This window comes from Epinephelus lanceolatus, chromosome 19 (genome assembly GCF_041903045.1).
Source record: "Epinephelus lanceolatus isolate andai-2023 chromosome 19, ASM4190304v1, whole genome shotgun sequence".
Taxonomy (NCBI): domain Eukaryota; kingdom Metazoa; phylum Chordata; class Actinopteri; order Perciformes; family Serranidae; genus Epinephelus; species Epinephelus lanceolatus.
Window position 1 is genome coordinate 22,423,243 of NC_135752.1, and position 16,378 is coordinate 22,439,620.

At 42.1% G+C, this 16,378-nt stretch overlaps 1 protein-coding gene across 4 annotated transcripts in view; it reads right to left on the reverse strand.

The window, feature by feature from the left end:
• strbp (spermatid perinuclear RNA binding protein) overlaps positions 1–15,025 on the reverse strand; it is a 106,346-nt gene extending 91,321 nt beyond the window's left edge. Inside the window, exon 1 of one of the 4 annotated variants that reach the window (XM_033647733.2) lies at positions 14,897–15,025. The gene's annotated coding sequence lies outside the window, so the exon portion shown is untranslated. Of the gene's footprint in view, positions 1–13,376; positions 13,612–14,896 lie in introns of those variants that run through there. The other 3 variants (XM_033647736.2, XM_033647734.2, XM_078161881.1) reach the window with 3 other exon arrangements.
• Positions 15,026–16,378: the final 1,353 nt, after the last annotated feature.

Here is a 16,378-nt window from a genome sequence, read left to right on the forward strand (position 1 = left end):
CGCACTGGCTTAAAAGAGCTCCAAGATACACTTAGAAATGTCAAAAATGTTACAACCATTCCCTGTCTCCCCTAATGCACACAACATAAGACAATAAACATGTTATTAAACTACTAGCCGCTGTGTAACTGCAATCTTTAAAAGAAAATATGGTCAACATGCAAAATATTGAACAAGCAAAGACAAAAATCAGGATGAACATGGCTATTCTGAAAAATAAAAGCTAGTACAGTAGCAAGCATGCAGGCACAAAATCGTTATGAAGGCTTCAGTCAAAGGCTACAGCACATCTGGCAGGGTACCTCTAATATTATGCCAGTGCAGACATTTGAACTGCCAATATCAACACAAAACACACAGCACAGTTGGCCAAAGGTAGTATCACTAATTAATAGGGGTGCAAGAAAAAAGGACAGTAATCAATGTTGCAGTGATCAAATTACCATGAATGATGCAGAGTGTTGATAATAATTTATCACCATCAATTATTAACGGTATAAGAACACAAAATATCAAATCCATCGTCCATGTGAGTCAACTGATTGTTTACTATTTGGAAACAAGCCCCTCCTCTGCCAAAGATCAGAGATGGTAGAAGGATGCATATGAGTGAAGCCACATACTAATAGTCTATGAACAGTTGCCAAATCCTGAGCCGTCAGGTGAGCCCTGCTCCGCACAGGAGGACCCGCCCCCCTCTGCTACAGCCAAGGAGCATCTGTTCCCCTATGCCAACCCTGAGTGCTGCTTTCTCCATCCATCCCTCTCTAATGACCACATCGTTCTACACTGCACATCTGTCCCGAAAATGCTTAACCTTAATTCACCAACACTGATTAAGATCCCCAAATCAGGATCTTTGTCCTGCAGGAAAAACACCCCCGCTAAGATAGACTGATCACGCCTGCAAATCCAATGTGTCTGTGCTGATCTCTCCTCCATGCACTTTTAATTTCATTTAGAAATCTAATCTGGGACAATAACTCGCCTCTCAAGTTTGCTGGTTGTTTGGATCGGTCCATTATGGGCAGCATTAACGCGCCTTGCTTTTTGGCATCCTGAAACAGACATGTCCCGAAGGGGATGTTTCCCTCAGTCTGATGGGCGCGCAGCTCTGCCTGTGAGGGGAAGTTGTTCAGACAACCCATTTCCACACTTGGTATTGAGCTTTTTTTTTTTTTTCCCCGACGTGCTTTGATAGTGGTTTGGTGCTTCTCTCTTTGTAGTCTACATCTTCTCGTCATCATTAAGCGACCCCCAGTATCACAGATAGCAGTGCGTTGCAGCAGTGATAAAAACCTGGCATGGATTCTCAATTAACTGCAGCCTCCACCTGCATCACTCTGTATCGTATTTCACTTAATTATGCAAACCAACACCGGAGTTTCTTTCTCCTTTCCTCTTGCTTTCCCTCACACAAAACACTGCATGCATATCACAGTTTTTGTTGTAATGGGTTTTACTCCTTAAGCAGTTCCTAGTCCCACCTTAATCTATTGTTCTCCCCAAATCCACACTCCATTAGATGCAATCACATTATCACTTCCTCCAAAGCAGAGGCAGATACAACTGAAATGCCCCTCTTACATGCCAAATAGAAATCAGTCTCTTTTTTTTTTTTTTACCTTTTAGCTTTTTTGTGGTCTTATTCTTATAAAAATCAAAAGCCAGGAGACTCATACATTAACATTCATGGTCTAAGGTAAGGGAACTAAATCCAGCTGCCTGGCTGCCAAGCAGCACGTCACTGTGGACCACTGTTCAAGACAGAGAAACAAACAAAACCAGTTGTGTAAAAGCTAGTCATTGCTGTTTTTCCAGTGGCTTTTTAGGCACTCAATGTGGGTATTTTTAGCAGCCTGTCGCTGTTCTCCCGGCAGCTTTTTAGGCAGGAAAATCGGTTGGTTTTTTACAGACATGGCTGCTTTTCCTGCTGTGATTATGCCCCCCAAACTGGGCATTATAAGCCAATACATGATCTTTTCCCAACCATAACTAAGTGGCCTTAGTGCATAAACCTAACCACATGCAAGTTTCAATGTATCTGCTACATAATAACGTGCAAATGTAACAAATCTGTAATTTACAGAAACATACAATGCCAGCATTTTTCTGGTGATTGGGTTCCAGAGCCATTTGGGGGGGCTGTAGCGGTTCGATCTCCGGCTCCTCCAGTCTGCATGTCAAAGCATCAATGGGCAAGACACTGAACCCCAAATTGCTCCCTATGGCTGTTCCATTGGTGTTCAAGACTGTGTGAATGGTAACTGAGTAGCAGGCGGCACCATGCATGGTAGCCCTGACCATTAGTGTGTGACATTGAGTTGTTGGAAAACTAGAAAAGCGCTATACAAGTGCAGTCCACTTACCACTTGCAAATAAGGCAATAAGACATTATACAGCAGAGAGAGGCAGATCAAAAATGACACACTAAAAACAACACAATCATGTCTACCTGGAGTCAGACACTGTGGACTGACATGACACAACAGCCAGGCAGTGAAACAGCAACCGTTACAAAGATTTGATGTGTTTCTGATATCAAGCTACTGATACAAAGCAATTCAAACAAAGACAATCATCACTAACTAAATAAAACAGAGCATTTCAGCACCATGGAGAGCAAACATCCCCAACTAAATATAATATACAGCAAAGTGCTCCATGAGTACAGCACGTCAGATCAAAGCTTGTCAAAAAGAGCAAAAAACAGCTAAGCTGCAAAACACACATTATTTCATATGGACTCACCAGCAGCTGGTACAGCTGCAAACGGGAAGTGTCAGCACCAATTTAATGCTTGTTTTAATCAAATAGTCCGTGTTATGAGTCACAAAATATATTACAACTCACAGTGTATTATTACATCACTCTTAACGAAAAAAGCCTCCCTTCTCACAGGACACAAGTGGATTTGGAACCAGTGTCCTAAGGTTTGGATGACTGATTTTAAAACAATGTTGTGCTGTAAACTCAGTACAGTATGTTTTATGACTTTAGGGAGAGACAGCACCTCAACAGATTACAGCGTCAACGGATTATAAAGCAATTGAGACATATTTCTCTTTGATTAAATAGGAAACGTCACTATCATGGTCTTGCATTATTATCTTCCCCGCTTGCTGCTCATTCACACTGCAGCACCAAATCATATCAGCCCTGTTTAGCAGCTCTGCTTTTTTAGGTTTAATTTACTGATAACCAAAGGCCCCCCAGGCGACATATCAGACCTCTTTTATGAGCCGAGGCACAGTTGGGTTTTCTTACTGCTTGTTCCACATGCTGCGCTGCCAACAGAGGTGACTGAGCCTTTACTGTCAAAGCTCTCAGGCGTTGCAACTTCCTGCAAGAAGAAGCTCATGCTACCAAGATTATGACACAATATCAATGTGACTGGGTCTGCTGAGAACGGGAACAGAAGGGGGTGTTGCAGGGGATGCTGTACTGCTCAGCCTCCTCGAGGTGTCGTGTCTCTAACTCAGTGAGTCATTTGTGAAGGAAGGTGCCCACTTAATAACCACAATGTCATGCCTACACTCACTCAGGCTGAAAGCCAGAAGAAGCACTGCAAGCAGCTAGTGTCACTGCCAGTCTGATGGCGCCATCAAGCCTGATGTTTGTTTGATATAGTTTAACTCGGAATTGGACCTCTTTGTGAGCGCTCGCCAATCAAAGCTACACCTGTCAGTCAAGTCGGTGTCCAATCCCAGGTGCACGCTGCATGTTGGAGCCTGTTTTACTGCGTTTTGAGCGGACGAGAGAGACTGTTTGGAGAGATCTGTGTGAGAGCTGTCAGGCTATAGCTCTAATGAGCTGTGGATGAGCAGCATAAAATTTCTTTATTCCAATAAAAGGTACATCCAACACTAGCCTGGTTATGGTTCGCTAAACAGAGGGGTTGCAGAGTGTAGTATATGCTTTACAATGTTCTTAAAAAACCCTACATATTTACAAAGCTCTTCTCTCAATATTATCTGTATCGTTATTTAATTATCTATTCATGTGTTTAATAGTGTATTCATGTGGCTCTTACTCTTCCCACCTACGCATTAAACCCACAGCAGAGTGCAAAGTATTTAAGACGCACTGAGCCATTGTTGAAGGTTGTTACACATAAATGTGAGAAAATACAAGCTAAAAATATAAATTACAACATGTCATCACTGAAAAAGATCTGAAATACATTAACATCACAAGCTGATGACAAATAGTCATGTAAAGTTCTGAAGGTGGATTTTATTTTTAAACCTGACCCTTGGATTGATATAAAAAGGAAGTCTGCAAATGTTAAAGTTTTTTAATATTCCGATATTTCACAGATGGCTTATTAATTCAAGCATTACCACACAGATGCACACAAGCACGGACACAACTATTTTTACACATCTTCCTTCCTTTACTTTTCACACCTACACACACATGCACACGGGCAGCTGGCTGAGCGGAGGCTGCGCGTATGCAACTCAGGCTGACAATGATGTGTGTGCTGGAGTGAGACGATGATGTGGCTTCGAAGGATCTCAGGAGAAATATGGTGAAGCTTTCCTGCGAGTGCTACGTGTCTGCTCGCAGGCATGTATGTGTGGGTGCGCGTGTGTGGAAGAGTGTGTTGCTCCGTTGCGTCCTTTTCATCCCTATCCTCCCAGCAAGCACAACAAACACGGGTGGATACACCTCGGTAGCTCTCAGGCATATGACACAAGTATGTTTGTCTTGTACTGTACATTAATATCTTTGATTTTACAGTCTATATCGTCCATGAAGCCCCACATATACACAGGCCAACCTTACTAACATAGAATTTTATCAGCATACTGTCCTTAATACTGTACAACACCCCCCAACACCGCAACTGTGTCAGTAACATGCCGCTCTGCAGAGATGTGCATTCTGTTTGTGATCCTCTTCCTCCACTGGTACACGTGTCAGCGTAGGCTGGTGTGTGCGCAGAGGAGAGAGAGACTAGAATCCCATAAATCCTACTTTATTAGATAAACTTCCTAATCAGATAAAGAAATCTCACACACCCCCATGCACACACACACACACACACACATACAGAGACCTACACAGCATCTCACTGATAATCTTCATTACCAATTACGGGGTGATACGCCACAGCTTAACATGAAAGCAGCAATTAATCTGCTAACACCGGTCACTGGGTCATTGTAGTAGAGAGAAAATATGGCCTGCAGGCACACATATGCATGCACACAAAGCCAAAGTATCATTGAGATATTTAATTGTTTTTAAGTGAAGTATAATTTTTTCCTCATTTCTCCAAAGAAGCAGGTCAGATGTAGTGGTGGTTTTATTATGCTTATTTCCATCTAGTGCATGTGTTTACACATTGTGGTGAACAGCTTAAAATTGCTCCCAAGACTTTTTCGTGTAGATTCCTTTCAAAGCAACACAAATGCTTTATATTGGTCTAATGGAGACAGATTTGCCTGCAGTTCTTTATGACAAGGTTTAGACCTCTTGTGCTAGAGCATAACACTGGCAGACGATGCTAGAGAAGCTACTTTATATCTACATCACAGAAAAAAAAAACAGCTTCTTTGGATTGAAAATAACAAGTTGATCCATGGGATGTTTAACACTGTTGTCAAATGCAGATTAGGGCAGATTGAGCTGGATTATGCTTTTCAAGGCACCAACTACCACAAACAGACACTACAAACCTACAACAACAGCTGACATTGTTTTTCAGGTTTGTTACCAAAGAGGGTAGCCAACAACACTTCATCTGCTCTGTGTAATGCACTAACAAGAAAAATAAATGCAAGCTGTTCCTAATCACTGTGCATACTTATACTAATCAAAAGTAATGTGCCCTTATATGAAGGGAGCAAGACAGGAAGGTGGGGGAAATTATAAAGAGTGGCAAAGTCTGTATAGGGAGGTGGTCTGGGTCAAACAAACACAGGACTTTGACCCAGGAGACCACAGTTCATGTCCTGTGCAGTGTTTCCCATGCATTCATTTATCTGTGGCGGCCCGCCACAATTAACACATCAGCCCCCATGCTTTGATTTTCCATTTTTTGGAGATGGACTGTTCATTAGTTGCACTGTTAGAATATATACCTTTTCAGTTAGTCATTGCTCTAAACTCTAGGAACGCAGAGCGAAGTCAGGGCACATACGGAGCAGTAGAATGTCAGGAAGTGAAAGTGTAACTTAACGGTTCATTGCGCTGGATTTAAACGTTTACTGTCACTGTCAACAGCTGCCTCTCTCATCCTTCCTTCCTTAACCTAACCGACAGGGGCTCTCATTCATAAGATGTACGCACCACTGAATGAGGATACAATGCACACTGTGCCTTTCACTTTGTATAAACCAATACAAATACAAATTACTATAATTATTTATGTTGTTTACTACAGTGTAATAAATTACGAACATACAAATGCATCATATAATAATAAAATATGATGCTACTCTTTATAAACTTCCCAGTACAACCACAGCCATCAACTGCTTATTGGAGAAAATGGAGGTGACTACCCTGCTCTACGGCACCTTGACAGTGGTTTGGTTCAACCAAATTTGTAAAACAATACTGGGATTCAAGCTGGCAACCTTCCAGTAACAGTCCAAACATGGCCCGCTTGGTTTGAATAAATAGCCCGATCTTCCGGGAAGTCTGCATGAGGGCAAGTTATGGTTTCCCTGATCTAAGCTCTTTTTGAGGCAGTAAGCAGAGCTGGGACATTAGAGGAGGGGGATAGGGGAAGGTTGTGTGTGTGCGTGTGCAGAAAGCGCGAGAGAGGGAGCTCAGAGTTCGGCTGGGGTCTGTGCAAATGGGTTATCAACATGTGAACATTATATGCGTTATATGTTGCTGTCAGTGAGTGTGCTTGAGAGTGAGCGCATACAAGGCAGAGCAGAGAGGTGACACTCGCAGTCGCTGAGTGATAGAGCAGATGGCCCTCCCATACCAAACTGTCAAAATGAAGACACTCCATTCACCCAATCCATCACTCTGACAGATGTATGCATACATGCGTGCTGTGATTTTGCTAACACCACAGAAATGTAATATTCTGATTATTTTACAATAATATAAAACAACTGGGAGAAACAGAGGAAGCAGCTTTCATGTCACACCACTGGCAAAAGAGTAGTATTTAAATCCCAATCCATACATCGTGACTGCACCATTTAACCCCACACGTCAAAGTCCATTTAAATACATATTCAGCAATTTCTTTGAGCCTTTTTTGATCTATCTATCAGCTCATGTAAGCTAAATTCAGGTGGTTGGGTAAGTCAACCTATGAACCATATACACCCTTAATCAACTTCATCTACCATAGGTATTCACAGTAACCAGGTTATGGGTAAGTGTGCAACTATAACTGGATTTAACTCGTGCCCTATTTCCACATCCTCCACTCACTGCTTGACTCTATGTTTCTGTTTAGTTTGCTTGTTTATCCCGCATAAGATGCAGTACAAAGCGGTGACAGAAAGAATTAGACACAGGAGAGCAAAGAGCATCAGCCTCCACCATTAAACTACTAACATCCCTTTACAATCAAGCCATCAAAGTCCTGGACAAGCAACCACTAAGATATCATCACTGCAGTATCCTAAATAAGTATACTCTCCTCAGTTATGACAATTTCATTAATTACTCCGCCCCCCCACTTACTTCTAAATGTCTCCACCATCCAGCTAGATGACACATAATTAGTGCAGGAATAACTGTTGTGGAACTGCGCTCTAACAAACCCACCGATGCAAGAAGAAAGGCACATTCTTAACTCTCCTCGCCCACATGTCCATCACGACAACCTCCCTCCTGGTAAATCCATCATCACATCAGCGAGTGAAATGGAATATGCAGAGAGTGGACTTCTGAAAGCTTCCCTCCATATATACGTCCTTCACCCATTGACACTACTGTGCATTTATCAACTAGTCGAGTGACATGTGGTTCGGATTTTGTCAAAATACTACAAGAAAAATGTTGGTCGTAAAAACTTCAATCAATCAAATGAGCATGTTCACACTCATTCCTCAAATTTAAAGTACCAAACACTAATCTTAGACCATGAGGTGACAAGATGATACGATACGGTAACTAGTGCAAAATCGGTCTAGTATGACAGTCTGAGCTCATCTGCAAGTCCAGCAAGCAGTCATGCCTTCTAAATATAAAAGTGGACAAGAGAGAAACGAACAGGAGGAAAAAGTAGCAAAGCTCCCTGAATCAGATTACATTGGCATCTTTATGAACAGTTGTCAGTGGTGTGTGTGTGTGCACCTGAAACTAGTAAGTAGCGTCCGCTAGGGTCCGTCAAAATAGTGTGCATTGGGGCCTGTGGTGACTACCTTATATGTGTGCACACACATGATGGAGGAGTGAATGGATTTCTCTTCAGGGTCATCATGATAAAATATGTCTTTGAGCTTCATCTCACTTTGTAGAACAGTGATTCTGTGTAAACGCACATTAAGTGCTTTACAATGCCATCTGGAGCATTTTACCCTGCGATAAAACAAATGTCAATGTTTGATTTTCAATTCTTTGTGCAAAGCTAAGATGATGAACACACTCTGCTGCCTCACTAATTAATGAAATATTTATAGTTACGACGCTTTCACATGCTTATTTTATATTTTTCTTTAACTCTAAGAAAAAAAGTGTCATAGATTGAACGCCTGTGTATCAACTCTGCTTCTACTTAATTACACAAATGACCTTTTATGTTAAGCCAAATTAGTGTTGAGGTTTTTAATGAATGTGTGCATCAGATACATTAATTGTTCAAGTGTTAAAAAATTACATGACCAAGCACAAAAAGGAAATTGAAACGATGAGAAGTTGTACTACATTAGGGTTCTAACTTCTTAACAAGGGTTTACTTGTTATTTTAAAGTTTCACAAGCCTAATGGGAAATTAATTCATCATATGCAGTACACTTCGCGACAACGCTGCTATTGTATATGGACAAAAAAAATGAGAATGCAAATAAAACAAGCCATTCCTCAGAGGGACCTCGCTATTATAACAAGTTCTCTAATACATCTTATGGTGAAGGCTGCCTTTGTTTCATTGTGAAGCAGCCACACAAAGCCAAAGTTCAAGTTAGCAGTGACTCCAGAAACCAGACCCTGAACAGTTCATTTCAGGTTCCATGTTTGTGTGTGGTGGTGCGAGCTGTAGTGCAGGAAACCTTACATGGCATTCTCTCACACTCTCTGCCCCTGTCTGTCTGTCTGTCTGTCTGACGGTCCCTCTTTGTTTCTCTTTCTCTGTCTGTCCGTCTCACCCTCTCTCTCTCATCTCTTGTCTCTGTCACTCTGAGCTATTCCTGGATCCCACACTGAGGTGAAAGGAAACAGGAACGGCTGCAGTGGATGTTGGTAGGAGCATTATTTCTCTCCAAAGAGCCACTCTTCCTCTTAAAACACACACACACACACACACACACACACACACACACACACACACACAGTCAATATTCCTGTGTTAATAGCTTTGTTCCCCAGCCAGTTGGGAAGATGTTTTCTCAAACATGCTTGTGTGACGAAAGCCATTCTTGTTCCTGCAGATGGAATGTGTGTGTGTGTTTGCATGTGTGTATTTGCATGTGTGCCTTGCAAACAACAGCTGAAAATGAGTTATGGTCAGTTGGATGGATCTGAGTCAGCAGGGTGCAGATGGGTCCTTTATATTGCCATGTGGAGGAATATTCAAAACAGTAGCACACCCTGCTATCTACCCTTTGTTCAGTCTCCCTTGCACCACAGCACCACTGGGACTCTCCCCAACTCCCTGTTGTGCTTACTGGAACCTTGGCAGCCAGCTGCCATATCGGCCAATTAGGAAAGCTTTTACTAAAGCTCCAGCCAATTGGATTAGTGCTACATTTCCTTGCCAGATGAGACTCTAAATGTGCTGCTGTATGCTAGAATCTGAGAACTGGTGGGCAGACTCTTGTTTCGCTGATAGGCACTGGGCACCAGAATACACACACGCTGCAGAGGCAGTGGCAGAAGGAAGAGACATCTTGTGACGCTACTGAGAGTCCTCTGCTACTGAGCATGTGTTACTGAGATTCTAAACAGTTTAAACTAAGAACATAACATAAAGAAAACCAGAACCCAAGCAGGCGAGGGGCCACGATGCCGCTCCCGGACGTACATAAAACAGACGCTTACACGCTGATTGGTTTGCAGAGAAAATAGCTGAACCAGGCTTTACATGCAGAGCAGACATACAAGGGGACGAGCACAAGAGCACATGATACCAAACATTTTACTTTTTAAATACAACTGTCCCTGAGGTGTCTTACTTATTCTTTACTGTTAAATGTTCTTAGGGAGGAGTTTGTCCTTATCAGAGCTGAGTATTTAAAGGCAGAGCGTGATGTATGCTGTGCAAATTGTAAAGCCATCTGAGGTAAATTTGTGATTGGCGCTGTCTAAATAAACCTGACTGGACCTGACTTGAAAACAAATAAAATGCTGTTTGTTTACCTGGCCGAGTATCAGAACAGATCAGAACAAATTTACTTGACAAAATTGTGCTTTTCTGGTTTGTGGCTGTTATTCTACTGTCACCTCACTGTGTTTGTGTTTGTCTTTGCCATGCATGCTCAGTGCACCTACGTGTTACCAATTTCCTGTGTCCTTAAAGGAACAGTTCACCCACAAATGATCACTTGAATATCAATTACTCACCCTGTATTAAATTGAATTTGTGGGATAAAAAAAGTCCACAGTGAATGAAGAATCCAAAAAGGAGGACCGCCTTTATCAGCAGCTAAACTACACCTAAACATCCATTTACAAACTCTAATACACATCATGGAGTACAATATCATTTATCCAGTTGTATGCTTAACATGCTACTTCCCACACACATGCATTTTCGCTAAGACCTTACTATTTAAAACATTTCCACATAAAAGGTCTCATGCATGGATGAGTTGCATCCCTGAGCAAGCCCATGCATTTAAGCTCTGCTCAGTGGAATACACGAGCAGATTTCAACCGCACATGCTTGCCCAGGCACGCTATTCGCATGTGGAAGTGTATTAAAAATTAAGATTTTAGCAATAACAGATGAATAACACTTGGATTAAACGGCACAAGTTGCTTAAGAGTTTGTAAATGGATGTTTTGATACAATTCTGTTGCCCCCATTTACTCCAGTTCTTGTGGAGGCATGCGAGAAAAACAAAGTTTAGCGGACAGTTCAGCGTAACACAGGGTTAGTATTTAATATACAAACGGGCATTTTGTGGGTGAAGTATTCCTTTAATCTGAGAATCTGAGTTCCATTAGTGGAAATTAAATCAATTTCTACATCCATTGAAGCAATTCAAATCCATTGAACTTCAATCACCGTTTGATACCAGGATCAAACAGCAAAAGCTAAATATAGATTGGTACAAAGCCCTATTTTATATGGAAATCATCTTATAAAATCTGATTGAATGTGCTTTTTAACTCAGGAATAGAACCTGGAGGGAAAATATCAACCGGTGAGCAGGAATGTCAAATAAACTAACTAAATAATGCAATAAATCAAGTCTAAAATCCTTGTCTGCCTAAAAAAAAAAAAAAAAAACAACAAAGACATACAAAAAGGGGATAGAGATACTGAGCAAAATGAGTGTACCACATTTTCCCAAAAAAAATGAGGACAGAAATAAAAAAATTAAATACCAAAAGATTCTGGGAGAAAGAAATACTGAGAGCGACAAAGACAGATTGTGCATCGTGATCGTACAACACCATCTCGCTCTCTCCCTCCTTCTCATCCTCTTATCTCGTCGATACTGATAGAGAGTTCACTGCCAAGTCAATGCTTACGAGAAAGAGGCTGTGAAAGTGCTGGTGGGGCCTGGAGCGTACACACTCAACCACACAGGTACACACACACACACACACACACACACACACACACACACACACACACACACACACACTTTCTCTACCTGCCCTATTCCTGGTACTCTGCTCACTTTGGAAGGCTGCCGCTGGATACATAAATACACACAAGGAAAGGAGCAAGACTGCAAAATCACTGACAATCTCACAAACACACACATAATAATCCATCTCTCTCTCTTTCATAAAGCCCACTGTCAAAGCACAAGAGCAGCATTATATGTCCGTAACAAGCAACAACTCTGTTTCCACTCTATAAATCAACTTCATCTAAGCAATTAAAGCAAAGGGCTGGGCGTTGAAACAATGATACCCCACATTTCACTCTAAGCAGGGCAGGTGTGGCTCCTGCAGATGAAACAGGGTGGAGCAGGGTGGAGCGGACCAAAATAACCCCAGAGGCAACAGGCCATTAGTCAAGCCTGGAGACCACCAGGCACAAATAGCTGATAAACGACTGAAACCAGCACAGACCAGTGAGAAGCACTGGACCACAGCAGAAACCAAATACAGCTCAATTACTCAGTGAGTGAATACAATGTTTGGAAAGTTTAACATGACACTGTACACGCAGGCGTGAAGACCTTTGTACACTGACAAGCTGCTCTGCCTGTTGTGGGCTCTCCAAGACAGAAAAACAAGGTGTTAGTTTATGATTATATGGCTACTTAACAGGTTCAGGTACGCCAACAAGCTGGTTCAGCAAGAACAGAGATCAGCATTTCTTTCTTACACTGTCACTCACCTCAACCCGCGCGCGCGCGCGCACACACACACACACACGCGCACACACACACACACACACACACACACACACACACATACACGCATAAAACACATAAGGTAAATTGTTTGAGGAAATAACCTCGATGATGAAACCTGGTGCTACAATAACTTACTTTTGGTTCCCTAAAAGCAGTGCCTCGTGCAGGTTAAAAAGGGGAAATGAGAAAAGTACTGAAACAACTGAAACACCAGCCGATTGAATAAACAACTGTCACCTTAACCTCCAATAACCAAGTGTTAGAGAAATGTTTAGGTTAAACAGACCTCAGTGGGTTTACATACGGTCGATATCCCGCAGCACAGTGCGGAAGTGGATTATCAGACACCTGCTATAAGAGATGAGCCGCAGTCAGGTCTCCTCATCTCAGTTTGTTCTTCACAACATACCGTAATTCACCTGAACGCATCTTCCGCAAACACAATGTGAAGAAAGTTTATCACGTGTGAATTTCCTCTTTTTGTTCTGGCCACGGAAAAGAGCGAACGCAAACATGGTTAAAAAGATAAAGAAACAACAACAAATAAAAAAGAAGTATGTCCTAACGTCTAAGCGCACGCGAGAGATAAAACAAACTGGCCAAACTCGTGCCGGTAGCATTTTCTCTCGCGCGCTGAACATGCATGTCAAACAGGAAAAAACAACCCCAGAAATAAAATATAAACCAACTTACAGTGAAAGCAATAAGCCGCTGAGAGTCCGTCACCGCTAACCCAAACATAGAAATCCAAAAGAAGCGAAAATCCGAGCTCAATCCGACAAGTGAGCGCGAGCCGACCTTAGCTGTCACCGTCCAGCCGCAACGAGGAGAAGTCACAGACTACTTGTGCCTTAACAACCGAGGAGGCGAGCGCGAGCGCGGAGCCGCCTGCTGGTTTCTCCTCTCTCGCACGAGACAAGAGAAAAGAGGGCGAGATCCCTGGAGATGAATGGTGGCGGCGGTGCGCATGCGCGGACGAGGTCGATTCATTCCGGTGGAGCAGGAGCAGGGGCTGCGAAACGGCAGAACACATAGCAGGGGCAAAATGCGCCGCATTTATTCATTTGTTTGTTTGTTGACGATTTATTTATGTTTCTGAGGAAACAGTTGAGACAAACAGAGGAGTAAACAAACGCAGAGCTGCAGAAAACACTACAAATGCTGCTATTAACACAGTGCATTTAATTTAATTAATTTACGAGGAGCTACAACTATTGATTATTTCACCATCAATTAGCGTGTCAATATTTCAGATTTATCTATGGAGGCTGTAACATGTCAGAAGATGCTGACAAATGTTCATGACAAGTTCCCTAGGTGCTTATTTTGTTAGTTTACCACTCCAAAAGTCAAGGATTTTCTTTTAACAGTTATATAAATCAAAGAAAATCCGCACATTCTCACAGTTAAGATGCTGATACGTGAGTTTATAACCTAAATGCTTGATTCAATAATTCTCTGTTAGGAGGCTAATTGATTTTTCCCTTATACTGTCTTTACCAAAACAATAAAAGCCTTTTTATGGCAGCTTAAACTGGACAAAATTAAAAATGCAGCAGGCTTTTATACAAATGCAGAGCATTCATGATTAGAAAGAGCATATGAATACACAGTTTTTGACTCCCTCTCCATCCAACAGAAGCATTACTCTCTCCCAGACAGTCTTATAAATAATTCAGCAATAAAAGCTTGCCTCTGCTTGCCTGGTTGCATGCAGCACCCAAAAGAAGCCACTCACACTCCCCCCCCCCCCCCCCCCCCGTGCACGGCGTCAATCTATGCGGGCGTTACCAATTAAAAAAAAACAAAATCTCGGAGCAAAATAAAGTTCAATCAAGATTCTTGTTTCGCAAATGGCTGTGGCCGGTCAGCCAGATCAGGCAGGGATTACAAGGCTTCTGTCAACTATCAATAGCCTCGTGTTCCTGCAAGAGACGAGAGGGGGAGAGGAAGAGGAGGTGGGGGTGGGAGGAGCGGGATGGCTGAGTTTCAATGCGCAGACGGTGCAGAGCCAAGCAGCCGATGATGCTGTTTGTCCTGTCCGCGGACCGGAGGAGAGCAGAGAAATCAACCCGCAAGCGACGACAAATGTAATCCAACACATCCCTGTCCCGGAGCCCCGCATCTGAAACACCCCCCACAGATCAGCTGTGAGGACATGACGGCACAAGAAGTGTAGCCTACAGCCAGGAGAATAAACATAAGCCATTTACCTGCTCACCGTTCCCGTTCAGCCCGCCGTTATTACTTCCCACTCACTGTGGCTTTCAGCGCTGCCGCTCACTCCGGGCTGCTCGCCGCCGAACGGGAATTTAGACAACAGGATTTGTTCACGTGGTCACGCTCGGTGCTCCTAATTGGCGGAGCGGCTCGCGCCCGCTGCTCGCTCGCACCTGTACGGTGAACGGTACAACGGTGCAGGAGGGGGGAGAGACAGACAGCAAAGAAAACAGATTGGTGCAGAATTTATCCTTGCATAATATGGAGCGCTTCCCGGTGTGTGTGTGTGTCAGAGAGAGGAAACTAGGAGCTTTTACATTATTTTTGTAAACCAAAACAGAGGTTGAGTATACCTTCCTGAGACTCAAACTTTTGTTTAGTATGCTTTTTTCTGTAGCCTACAGTGGTCTTTAATCAAATTTTTGTTGCTCTGTGTCTCTCTGAGGTAATTGAGTGTCTTTTTTTGGTTGTTTCAGGTCTCTTTGTAGTCATTTTGTGTCTCTTTGTGATTGTTCTGCCCATTTTTGTAGCTATTTTGTGTCTCTGTGCAGTGTCCTTGCATCTTTTCATGGTCATTTTGGGCCTCTTCTTGGTTGGTTCTTGTTCATTTGAGTGACATTTTGAGGGAGAAGGCCAGGGGGTGGCCTGGGACTTTGCCCAGTAGACCCATTCAGTAATCCACCCATTGAATTCAACTGTAATTATTACAGCTTTTTAAGTCTAACTGTAAGTTTTTCCACTTTGCTTATTCATTTCCAATACAAAAATACATTTTTATCAACAACTTAACAACAACGAACTTTTGTTTGGTATGCATTTTTAATTTCTTTTAGCTATTTGGGATCTGTAGGAGCTGATAAGTATAAAAAACTAAATATTATCAATGATAATAAAGTCCTAATGTCCTCAGATGAGAGAACAATAAAGTCCCAATGTCCTCAAACAAGACGATAATAAAGTCCCAGTGTCCTCAAACAAGTACTTCCTAATTAACAGTGTCTTAGCTTGTTACTGTCACTACTGACCTGATTACAATTACATTTATTTTGTCATTTAATTACAAGTAACTGGTCATTTCCCAACACTACAGTAAGTAAAATCAGATAAACCTACTGTTTGTAGAGAACTAACCAGCTGTTCTTGTAAACCTTTACTGTTTGGAGAAAAACTACAGAGTGATCACAAGTAGCATTTATTAAGAATGAAAAGACATTCTCAAAATACAAACAAGTTGTCAGGGCATACATTTTACACCTTGAGTCCGGAAGGTTAAATGTCATAGCTTCACATAAAATAATAGATTGTTTTTAACATTTTTGTATAGCCACCTTTTGTGTTAGTCTCAGATGAAATGCATTTTTGAAATAATTCTGTACTTCATTACGCTCTGCTAAAAGTCATGGCATGCATTACCTATGTTTTTAATCATGGTTCAATCTCTGAGTAACCTTGGGTGTAGTATTCGGGTATTCAAA